At 39.1% G+C, this 10,406-nt stretch overlaps 1 long non-coding RNA gene across 1 annotated transcript; it reads right to left on the bottom strand.

Moving 5' to 3' along the window:
* Positions 1-621: 621 nt before the first annotated feature.
* LOC148934771 (uncharacterized) lies at positions 622-9,810 on the bottom strand. The gene is made up of 2 exons (XR_016141183.1): positions 9,063-9,810; positions 622-5,393 (listed from the first exon to the last, which is right to left on the bottom strand). It is a non-coding gene; the product is annotated as an uncharacterized LOC148934771 (long non-coding RNA).
* Between the last annotated feature and the right edge of the window lie 596 nt (positions 9,811-10,406).

Genomic DNA, 10,406 nt, shown 5'->3' with positions numbered 1-10,406 from the left:
TAAGATACTGTAAAATATTTGAATTTTCAACTTCTCTTCTTTTGCTTTACACTTAAAAATTTTTAAATGCGTATTTCTAAAATTTCTCAGTTGTATGTAGTCTAGTTTTGATTTTTATTCAAATTATCAGATTCCAGGAAAAAAAATGAATATGTATATATATATATATATATATATATATATATATATATATATATATATACATACGTACACATAAACACATAAACGCGGAAATCACAACGAATCGAGAAAACGAGACATTCTCGGGGGTGAGATATCGATCCTGAATAATGGCGGACGCACAACACGACGATAACAATGATCGTGGAAGTCGTCGATGGCGGCGGATAGGGGCGGTGGTCCAGGAGGGATGCTGCGGGAAGGTTGCCAGGCAACGTGCGTCCACCCTTAAACCGCGCAGCATCCCCACCATCGCCAGCATCTCCCTTCGCAGCCCTTTCGTCTCGGTCGATACAACCGACAGCCGTTCTCGTCCTCTACGCCCTGGGAATTCCCCGATTTCCATTTAGGAGCTTTTCGGCTTTAAACCCGACCTCGGCAACCTCCGTCCCTGTTGGGGAACGCTTGTTTTCCACCATTATTGTTAACCACTCTATTCCCCTTTCTCTTTCTGTCTTGATGTTTAACGCGCTTGACGGAGAAAATCAGGAATCCAATATACACTTAATCTTTTATGTGCGATTAAAGTTGATTTTTTGCTTCATGACTGGGTCAGAATATTAGCGCATAAAGAGAGTATAGATTCATAAACAAATAATAAAAAAAATTTCTGAATATTGTAAATAATAAAATATTATAAAAATTATATTTCAGTATTGCAAGAATACTTTTTATACTCCATTATTACAAAGATAATAATTCTATTTATATTTTATATTTAAATCTTAAAAAAATATATTATTGTGCATAGCTTTATATAAAATTTTAAAAAGTAGATAAAGACAATGACAAAATAGCCATTTTATTAAAATTAGATATTCACTTGTATAATCATGATCAATTACCCAATTTGTAATTAACAAGGATAGATTTGGCAATTACTAATCAAAATAAAAGCTTTTAAATGTATCATACGTCAATAATTATAAAATTTATTATCTTAAATTAGACTTTCAGATATAGGAAATAAATATAATGTATAAGCTATATTCAAGTAATTATAATATTTATTTATAAACATAATAGATGTTTATAAACCGCTTATAAACATAACAGATGTAGAAATTAATAGTTACATAATTACGTTCTTAACTTTTTAAGTAAGTAAGAGACGGAGAATATCGTCGATCCTTGATACTGACCTTTCCCAACGAATGCAAGCTCGCTCCTCAGACGCTTTCGATGACTTCACATCACGCTCGATCGATTACAAGATCGTTGAATTTGGTCCGCTCTTGGCATTCACCGCGTGCCTTATGAATTTTGAAAAGTTGGCACATGGAAGCCCGCAGTGAACGCAAGGAGCACAGACTCACACTTCTTCTCTTGTCTTGATTGTGTCCAGGATTTTTTTCGAGTATTGTTGTACCACACCCTCAGCAGTCCTTGCTGAAATTCGTTACAATCTTCAGAGATTACAATCCAGTGGTGTCGAAGAATACACTTTGTCACTTTTGAAGATATGTTAGTTTTAATCTCCACAACGCTTCCTAGAAACATTTTGCACACGTCTAATAGATTTCTTAACGTTTATATTTTATTGTATTGCCATTATTTTAGTTGGTAACTAGAAAAATTTTGCATCACTGCTTAAAAGGAATTTGGAAAATCAAAAAAAATAAATCAACTGATAATTATAAAAAAAACGGTCATTTTCATAGATCTCTTGTCAGTTAGTTAATTTAATTAAATTTTTTCATACTTATTCAATATAAGGTAAGTAGAAAAATTAGTCTGATCAGATTTGGATTCAGGATCCTCCGTTTATTATCCGCGACATTTAATCTGCAACTTAATCTAACACTTATCTGCATAACTGCAATAACTTCCCTCCAATAACTATTTATATTCCCAATCTCCTATTAATATCTAATTGACCCTTTATGGTCCTTTATTTTTTATAATAAAAATATATTTGAAATTATATATTGCAACATGTTTTTTCAACAAGTCATCACACAACCGCGTGTAGAGTCACATGATGAATGCCGTGATGAATGGGAAATAATTGCAGTTCTTCACTAGTTAATTCAAATAAACGATGATTTCTTTCGACCTTAAAAATTTTCAACGTCAAATACTGTGCACTGAATATTAAATTTCAAAAACAGCAGCTGAATTGAATGACACTTGAGAACCAACCGAGAAATAAAATCCGTTGTTGACCAACAACCCGCAATTTAATTCGCTCCTAATTTCCATTAAAAGAGAATTATTATCTTACGCACTCAAAAAAATAATTATCTCTATTTTATTACTAATGATCGCGTTAATTCTGAGACACCGGGTACATTGCACAGACTCGAAGCGAGCATGATGAACGCCGAAACTGCACTATGGGGGACGTTCACCCCGGCGCGTGCCCTCGGTCAAGGGGGGGTCGGTGCCGCGTGAGGGGCTATCGTGGAGGGGAGGAGTGGTTCGTCACAGCTAACGTAACTTATTGCTTATTTCGCGGGGGGTGCACGATTCCATATCGCACGAGGGACGAGGGGATGCTAGGAGCAGCTGACATTGGGGTCCTATTGTGCCCGTAGATATTCGCATAATCGAGATATCCAACCTCCTCCCCTTTCCCCCCTTTCCCATCATCCCCTCACCCTCTTTCTCATCGCCACGGACCGACGTTTACGCGTTTTTCACGTCGGCGAGCATATGGGATGCTGCGTCGAGTAACGTCGATGGTGATCCTGATTGATAGTTCCGCAGAATCGAGCCTTCCAGTCGACACTTTATTCCATTAACGACAGTTTTTCTCATCTCGTCGGTCATCGAACCCGATTCAATGACACCTTGCTCGTATAATAATCTGTGTCTCATTGGTTTTTCCATGACTTTACATTTAGCACAACGTGTTCATTTAACCGTTTCGTTTAACTGTGCTTGGTTTCATCCATCTCATTGTATAAAACTTTATGAATGATTATTTGGAGAAATCAAAATGTAAGATTAGTTGAATCATAATTAACGAACTACTGTGTGTATGTGTGTACAAGAGTGCGATATTGATACTGAATTTTAACTCATATAAGTGAATAAATAAAAAGATAAAGAAAGTGAATTTGTAAGATAAAGCAGATTTAAGAAAACAAATACAATAAATTAATTTAATTATTATTGACGACATTTGCACAATCATCGTAAAAATGTATGTTTAGTTTATAGATTAGAAAATTCAAAAAATTTAAGGCAGAATTCTACTTGGTCTTTCTTATAAACACTTACATGTATAAACATTTATAAACATTTATATGTTTATAAATACTTTTAAAATTATCCTCATAAAAAATGTTAAGCTCTTGTTAGTGTCAGAAGCATAATGTAACCTTATACTTTTTTCTCTTTTCGACGTCGAGCGAAAAAATAAGGGGGACAAAAAACCGTTTCGTTACTTTCTCCGAGGGTTTCGCTCGTTTTAAAAGGCACGTGTCCGCGAAGGGTGAGTCCCCCCCCCCTCTCTCTCTCTCTCTCTCTCTCTCTCTCTCTCTCTCTCTCTCTCTCTCTCTCTCTCTCTCTCTCTCTCCGTTGCTCCAATCCCCTCTGAAGGGGCTAATTCATATCCATCGCGAAGGAATCGTGGGACGAGTGAAGTGGAGAGGAAGGGTGCGCGGAAGAGAGGAATGCTTGGTCTCCGCGACACAATGGGGCATTCCCTCAAAGGGTCGGGATCTCGTCGGCCGAAGCTGTGGGTCAGGGTTACCTTCACGAGAAAGAGAAAGGGCAGAGGGGATTTAAACACAACTCTAGTGAACAAGGGGGGCAACCGTGTAGGAGAGAACCAGGAATTTAATAGGAAGATATTTAAATGCCCCCGTCACATGTGACATCTGTGCAACATGGGGATGATGTCCTATTATCGATCGAAAAAATTATTGAACAAAAATAAAATGAAAGATAAAAAAGATATATGATTTAATAACGATTGTAGAGTTAGTTAATTACACGATGTAAACAAAGTGTCGAGTTGCTTATGTTTTCTCAAATTAATTACCGATTTTTATATGTCTAAATATTAAGATCTTTTTATGTTAGTTTTATACTATATCTATTAATCATCTATATTAATAATCCAAAGATGTTTATTGCTTATTATTGGCGTTCTATCGAAATTAATTAAAAGTTCAAATAAAAATTAATTTGATGCGAGACAATGACAAGATATTTAATTGTTAGCGGACGCCAAAATGATTTAATCATTGACGAAAAAAACGTCCGTAATAGTCTCTGAAGTTTCCGAAGAGTTAGAAGATAAGGGATGCAAAAGGGCAAGAGGGTGTGTAATCGGGCGTGGCGGTATGAAGCTAATTATAAGCGCTATAAAGTCGCAAAGGTAAAACTAACGCTGACACGATCGAGATATATCGACCTAGCCTTCTTTCCGTATATTGTGATGCTCTCTTTCAACTTTCACATAAATTCCAATAATTTTATCAAGATATACATAATAATAGCAATTTATAAATATAAGAGGATATATTTATAATATTAAGCTAAGAATTATCTACAGTCTTATGTAAACTAAAATATTCAAAATTTTTTCAAATTTGTATTTTTCCTCTTAATATTTTTGTCGTTAAGAAAAATTGAGCTTTTTATACAAACCAAAAATGTGCTGTACGTGCGTGTGATAAAGTCACTATCTTAGAAAAGCGCGTTTGATCGAACTTAGAGAAGTGGAATTTATGAGATCCTACTATCTCGAGATGCTGTAGTTTGTCGATCGATAAATAAACCGTCAATAAATAAACCTTGAAATGATTATTATCATTCTACACGCGATGAAATATCCATCTTCGATCTTATTCCCCTCCCCCCCCCCCCTCTCTCTCTCTCTCTCTCTCTCTCTCTCTCTCTCTCTCTCACTCGCTCACTCACTCACGCACTCACTCACTCACTCATTCACTCACTCTTTCTCTCTTACCGCTGTATTGTCTCGTCTCCCCTTTCCATCTTCGGAATTACGCTGGTCCATCGAGAAAACAGCGAATCCTTCGACTCTTTTCACAGATGATACTTGAATGGCTCATGTCCTGCGTCCTCGTGACGTAAGCGAGCACGTGTACGTCGCAGCACCCTTGCTCAGGTGGGGTTGGAAACGTCACGGTTATCCTCCCCTGAAGGCAGCACGCCCTCACCATCGATCCTGGTAAACCCTCTTCCATTCATGAGAGGCCTGGTACCAGGCCGGCGAACCGCATGGCTCTACCTGGTATCTGGAACAAACCAACGCTCTTGGCTCGCCCGCGGTAACAGAGACAGAGCGAGTAGTTTGGTGAGTACGAGGGTGGCGAGCCACCCAACCGTTATGTGAGCCTAGGTCAGCGACGATTTTACGATATCTTTCGTAATAGCTAAGAATTCATTTAACATCACGTTAGCATTGTGAACGGGTCTCCCCCCCCCTCTCTCTCTCTCTCTCTCTCTCTCTCTCTCTCTCTCTCTCTCTTTCTCTCTCGACTGTCACCCCTTGACATTCACATTTAGATTTTCAATCTTCAACTCTGAATTCCGAATTCAATTGCTCGGCCTAACTCCTAATTCTCAATCCTTGGTGTTAGTTTTCTTACTCTCATCTTTAAAATATGTTGACAACAGGTTGTCGACAAAGAAGAAAAATGATCTACAAGTGAGGCTTTCTCGTTACAGGAAATATCGAAAATAGATGAATCTTTTTTTATACACATCTCTATTGCGATCATTGAAGGAGAAACAATAACGAAGAATAATAATAATGGAGATAATAATGGAATTTTGTTATACAGTCATATTTAGAATTTTTATTAATGTAAATTCTTTATTTCCCCCGAAAAATTCGAATTCAAAGCGGATTCCAGCCTTTCTAAGAAAAAAAAAAATTATTATTTTTTTCGAAACATCCAAATTAACAATTCTGTTTAAATTCATATAGAGATTTATCCATCATATAATTGTTCTTGCTTAGAAAAAAATTTTTTTTCGATGCACTTGTAAAGTGTTGCAACGATGACGAACGGGTGGTAATATTGCATCAACCTTCGCGACGGTATCCGCGATGTGCGAAACTCTATAAATAGGAATCCGCTTGCGACAGCCTCGATCGAGCGCGTCAGCTGATCACATATTGACAGTTCGATAAGTTACCGCGCGGGAACATCGTTTAACCGTCGAAACTGCTTCTCGCGCAATTAGTCGCGCTTCTGTAAGGACGACGGAATCCTGAAGATCGATTAAACTGCTCATCGATAGTGTCGTCGGCGAAAATAATAATCATCAAGTGGACCTGGGCAAAAATGACCCTTTTTCTCAAGAAGTTTTATATCTTCTCATTTTACTCATTAATTATTTCAATAAGCTTATTATTTGTTTCTCCTTTATCAATATAGTAAATTGTAAGATTAATTTTAAAAAATTGAAAAATTTTAATGAGTAAGCAAATTGTAAAAAAATATGAAAAATAGATAAGAAGTGTTACATAAGAAATAAAGAAAAATCAATAAACTCTATTTAAGAATTATTTCATTATTTCATTATTTACAAAATTTTATTAGATTTAAATATAAAGTTAATTTTTCTTGCCAATTTAAACGTTTAAATATTTTTTATTAGATTTATTTTTATTTAAAACTTTAAATAAATTTTAATAGAATTAAATAAATTGTCAATAAATCAATGTAATAGAAATTATCAGGATTCCTTATATAAATATTAATCTTACTTACTAATAAGTAATGTAAAGTATTTAAACAATATATAATAAGCAAAATAATTATAACAATAAATTACATAAGTCGAAATGTAAAGACGTTACTTAAAATAATCGGCCGATAATTATTTTCTTAAAATGATTGAGGAAATTTTTGCATTTGATATTGAACTGTCTATAGATCACAGAGACACACACAAACCTGCTCGAATTCCGAAGAAGTTTAGAGCAAAAGTTCGAGAGCCTGAAAGGCCGAAGAATCGACGTGGGCGCGATCGTGATTGGGGACCTGATTTCAGGCACCGGCTCGCCGGAGTCAGTTTCGTGACAGAAAATTACGAAAATGGTAATTAGGCACAAGGCAGCAGCAACGGCGACGTGCCGGCTACGGCTTATTCATACTTCGTAGCCATGGCGATCCTGCACTACTGATAAAACAACAGTACACACCATAATGTACTTACGCGGAATAGGGGAACACCTTGCGTACCGGGTGTCACGAAAACCGCGCGCGGGGGAACATCGCGGAAGAAGAACCGCCGCGGAACCGCGACTATTCGCTCACGCTTTTGTGACGCCGCACGATCCAAAGAGAACGTGAACTCGATACGTGATAACGTTAACTGTTATTTTTAATGATAGAAAACGATTTTAATTTTAAAATACATACAAACAAATTTTTTTAATAATTTATTAAAATTATACTAGTATTTCTTGATGCGAGTTAAGACTTAAGGCGAGTTAAGAGAAGATTATTATTAGATTGTTATTAGACTTCTCAAAAGATTCTTCCATCCTAATATTTATCATAATATTAAATGAAAGGACGTTCATGAAGCAAAGAGTATAATTACATAAGAGTGCTGCCCTTCTTAGATGAATTAATTTTATGCAATGGTAATAATTTCAGTTTCCTGAACATATGGCAAGTTGATGCGTGCACACAGTGCGTCTTTTACCAAATAGACGAGCCATATGTCGACTCTTCTTCAATTTACTTTAATTAGGAATTGACGAATCAGAATATTCTTAGATACCTGCTCCGAGATAAGCAACAATTTAAATCAGAAAATGGAAAGAATCTGTTCTTCAGAAAGACATGTACATAGCTGTGCGAATGAATGTTGCAAAAGAGCTTGAGAAAATAATCGGGAAATAATGACATCCACGTGCGTGCATGTCGTAGCACGTAGCGATAACAAAACGATAGCGGATCAGCCACCCGGTAGATATCGCGGTCGAAAGTCTGGTTGGAACGAGTGGAAGATTGCTCGATTGATAGAAATCTCGAGTTACGAAAGTGTACGACTATACATTATTAATCCATTGTTAAAATATCTGTCGAAAAAAATATATAATAAAAAGAATTAAGGGAGAGGCAAACAAAATAAAGTAAATAAGCAAAATAATTTGTCAATTCAGACAATGAGGCAAATGAGAAAAGAGCAAAAAAAATTTTTAATCATCTATAGCGATTATCGATCGATTTTACAATATTCCATTTCGGGAAGAAGATCAAAAATTTTCACAAAAAATTTTCGACGTATGTTGAATATAATAATTTTATAATAATTGATAATATAATAAACGTAATGAAATATATAAAGAAATGCAAAAATCTAAAAAAAATCTTAAAAATCTTAAAAAATTTCAAACATGCATATTTAATTTTATCTTTCTTGGTTGATCGTTGTGACGCTGGTTAATGAGCTATCATAGTTAAATAAAATACAAGTATCTTGAGTCGGAAGGAAGTGTCTTATTATCATCACGACTATTTATGCAATCGGGATTTATATGCAAAAGAAAAGGAAGGAAAATTATATCAAGTAATGAAAAAATATTTACTAACAAGAAGACCGAATAAAAAAGAAAGTCGAAAAAAGGAAATAAATGTCAAAAAAAGAAATGATAACAACCTTAAATGACTAAGAAGAAGAAAAATGTTTAAAATGCAAAATAAAAAATTCAAATCAAGATTAAATCGAGTGATAAAATAATATATCGCAATCAAGAAACCGATTAAGAGAGAGCGATCAAGAGTGATTATAGCGACAAGAGTGACAAAACGATCGAAAGCTTAATTAATTAGACCCGACGGTCGGAGGGGGTCGAAGCGCGTACGACGGGCGCGATTGCGGTCGGCAAGGGTGCTCGGTAACAAAAAGAACCTTCAGAATCAGGATCGGACTGATGTTACCTGACGACCTTCGCTTTCTTCCTCTTCCTTGTCTCCCGTGCGTTGCTCCTCTCCTCGAAGAGAGAGACTGCTCTTCGGTGAGCGGCCAGGGTCGCAAGGGATCCATCCGTGATCGGGATCTATTCCGCGGGATAACGACGGCGGGACGCAGCGCGGCGTTACGGAAGAGGTCGACGACGTCCGTCGCCGTGTCGCCGACGTCCGTTGCTTGTGAGAGCGGGCGTCGGCGGCGGCGAGAGAAGAGAAGAGAAGAAGAAGAAGAGGAGGAAGTAGGGGTCGGTCGGCCGCCGTTTTCGCCGAACGACGGCGGCGGCAGGACGGTGTTGTTGGTTTGATGGTCGCGGGACCACTGCGCCCTCTCCGTCTTCGCCCGCCTAGCCCTGCCCCTCGGTATCAACCCCCGATACCCGCCGCCACCGTCGTGCCCCCCTGCCCCCAGGTTGTCCCGGGGATCCCCGGGATCTCTCCGCGCCCTCCCGTCCCCCCCCCCCCTCCCCGGTCGTCGTCCATCCTGTCCCCACTCAGCCACCCTGTTTCCACCCCTGCGCGCGCGATATACGTGCATGTACACCCCCTCGGTTCCGGAGCCGCCGTCGTCCCTCCGGAGGACGAGCGCACCCTCACCGTTGGCAGACGGGCGGGAGAGGGTGACGAACCTCCTGGCACGACAGCCACCCCCGAAAAGCACGGGCCGGGGTTCCTCTCGATGTGCCTGCCACTCCTGGCGCGCATTTTCCACTCTCCGATGGAATGGTGGTGAAGTCGACTGACGACTTCAGAGGCGGAGAGAAGTAAGAGGAGAACAGAGAGCGACAGAAGGGTGAGAGTGTGGTTAGTGTGCGCCTCCAAGGCGCAAGCGTCACCCAGAAAATCAAGGCATCGTCGTCGTCGTCGTCGTCGTCGTCGTCGAGGTGTTCTCCGAGAGTGCCGGCCGCTCGTCTGGTCTTGCCTGGTCAGGGAAGAGGGGGTGAGAACGGTGAGGAGACCGAAAGGGAACAGCGGGAGGAACGTACGCCGTAGGGTCAGGTTGCCCTGTCTTCGTTCAAGGGCGTACGACCTCCCCCTTCCATGAACAACCTTCAATAGAGGAGAGACCCAGGCCATCCTTCCTTCCTTCCTAAATTCTTCGCACCCCTTACCCCTCTCTTCAATAATTCCCCGTCACTCATCCCTTCTTCGTCCTCTCTCGCGAGCTTCCGTCGGTGGGATAACATGTTTCTCTACGTTTCGCGATCTCGCTTTATCTTTCCGCGAGGATATATTCCTTCCTCTCTTTCACATCTCTCCCTCTCTTCTCACTTCTATCATTCCCCTTGCGTAACCCGGAAAACGAGATCCTGCGAG

This window comes from Pogonomyrmex barbatus, unplaced genomic scaffold, assembly GCF_055798465.1.
Source record: "Pogonomyrmex barbatus isolate J1 unplaced genomic scaffold, ASM5579846v1 scaffold8, whole genome shotgun sequence".
NCBI classification, from domain to species: domain Eukaryota; kingdom Metazoa; phylum Arthropoda; class Insecta; order Hymenoptera; family Formicidae; genus Pogonomyrmex; species Pogonomyrmex barbatus.
The sequence above is the reverse complement of the archived record's forward strand: the minus strand, read 5'-3'. Positions and strand labels throughout refer to the sequence as shown.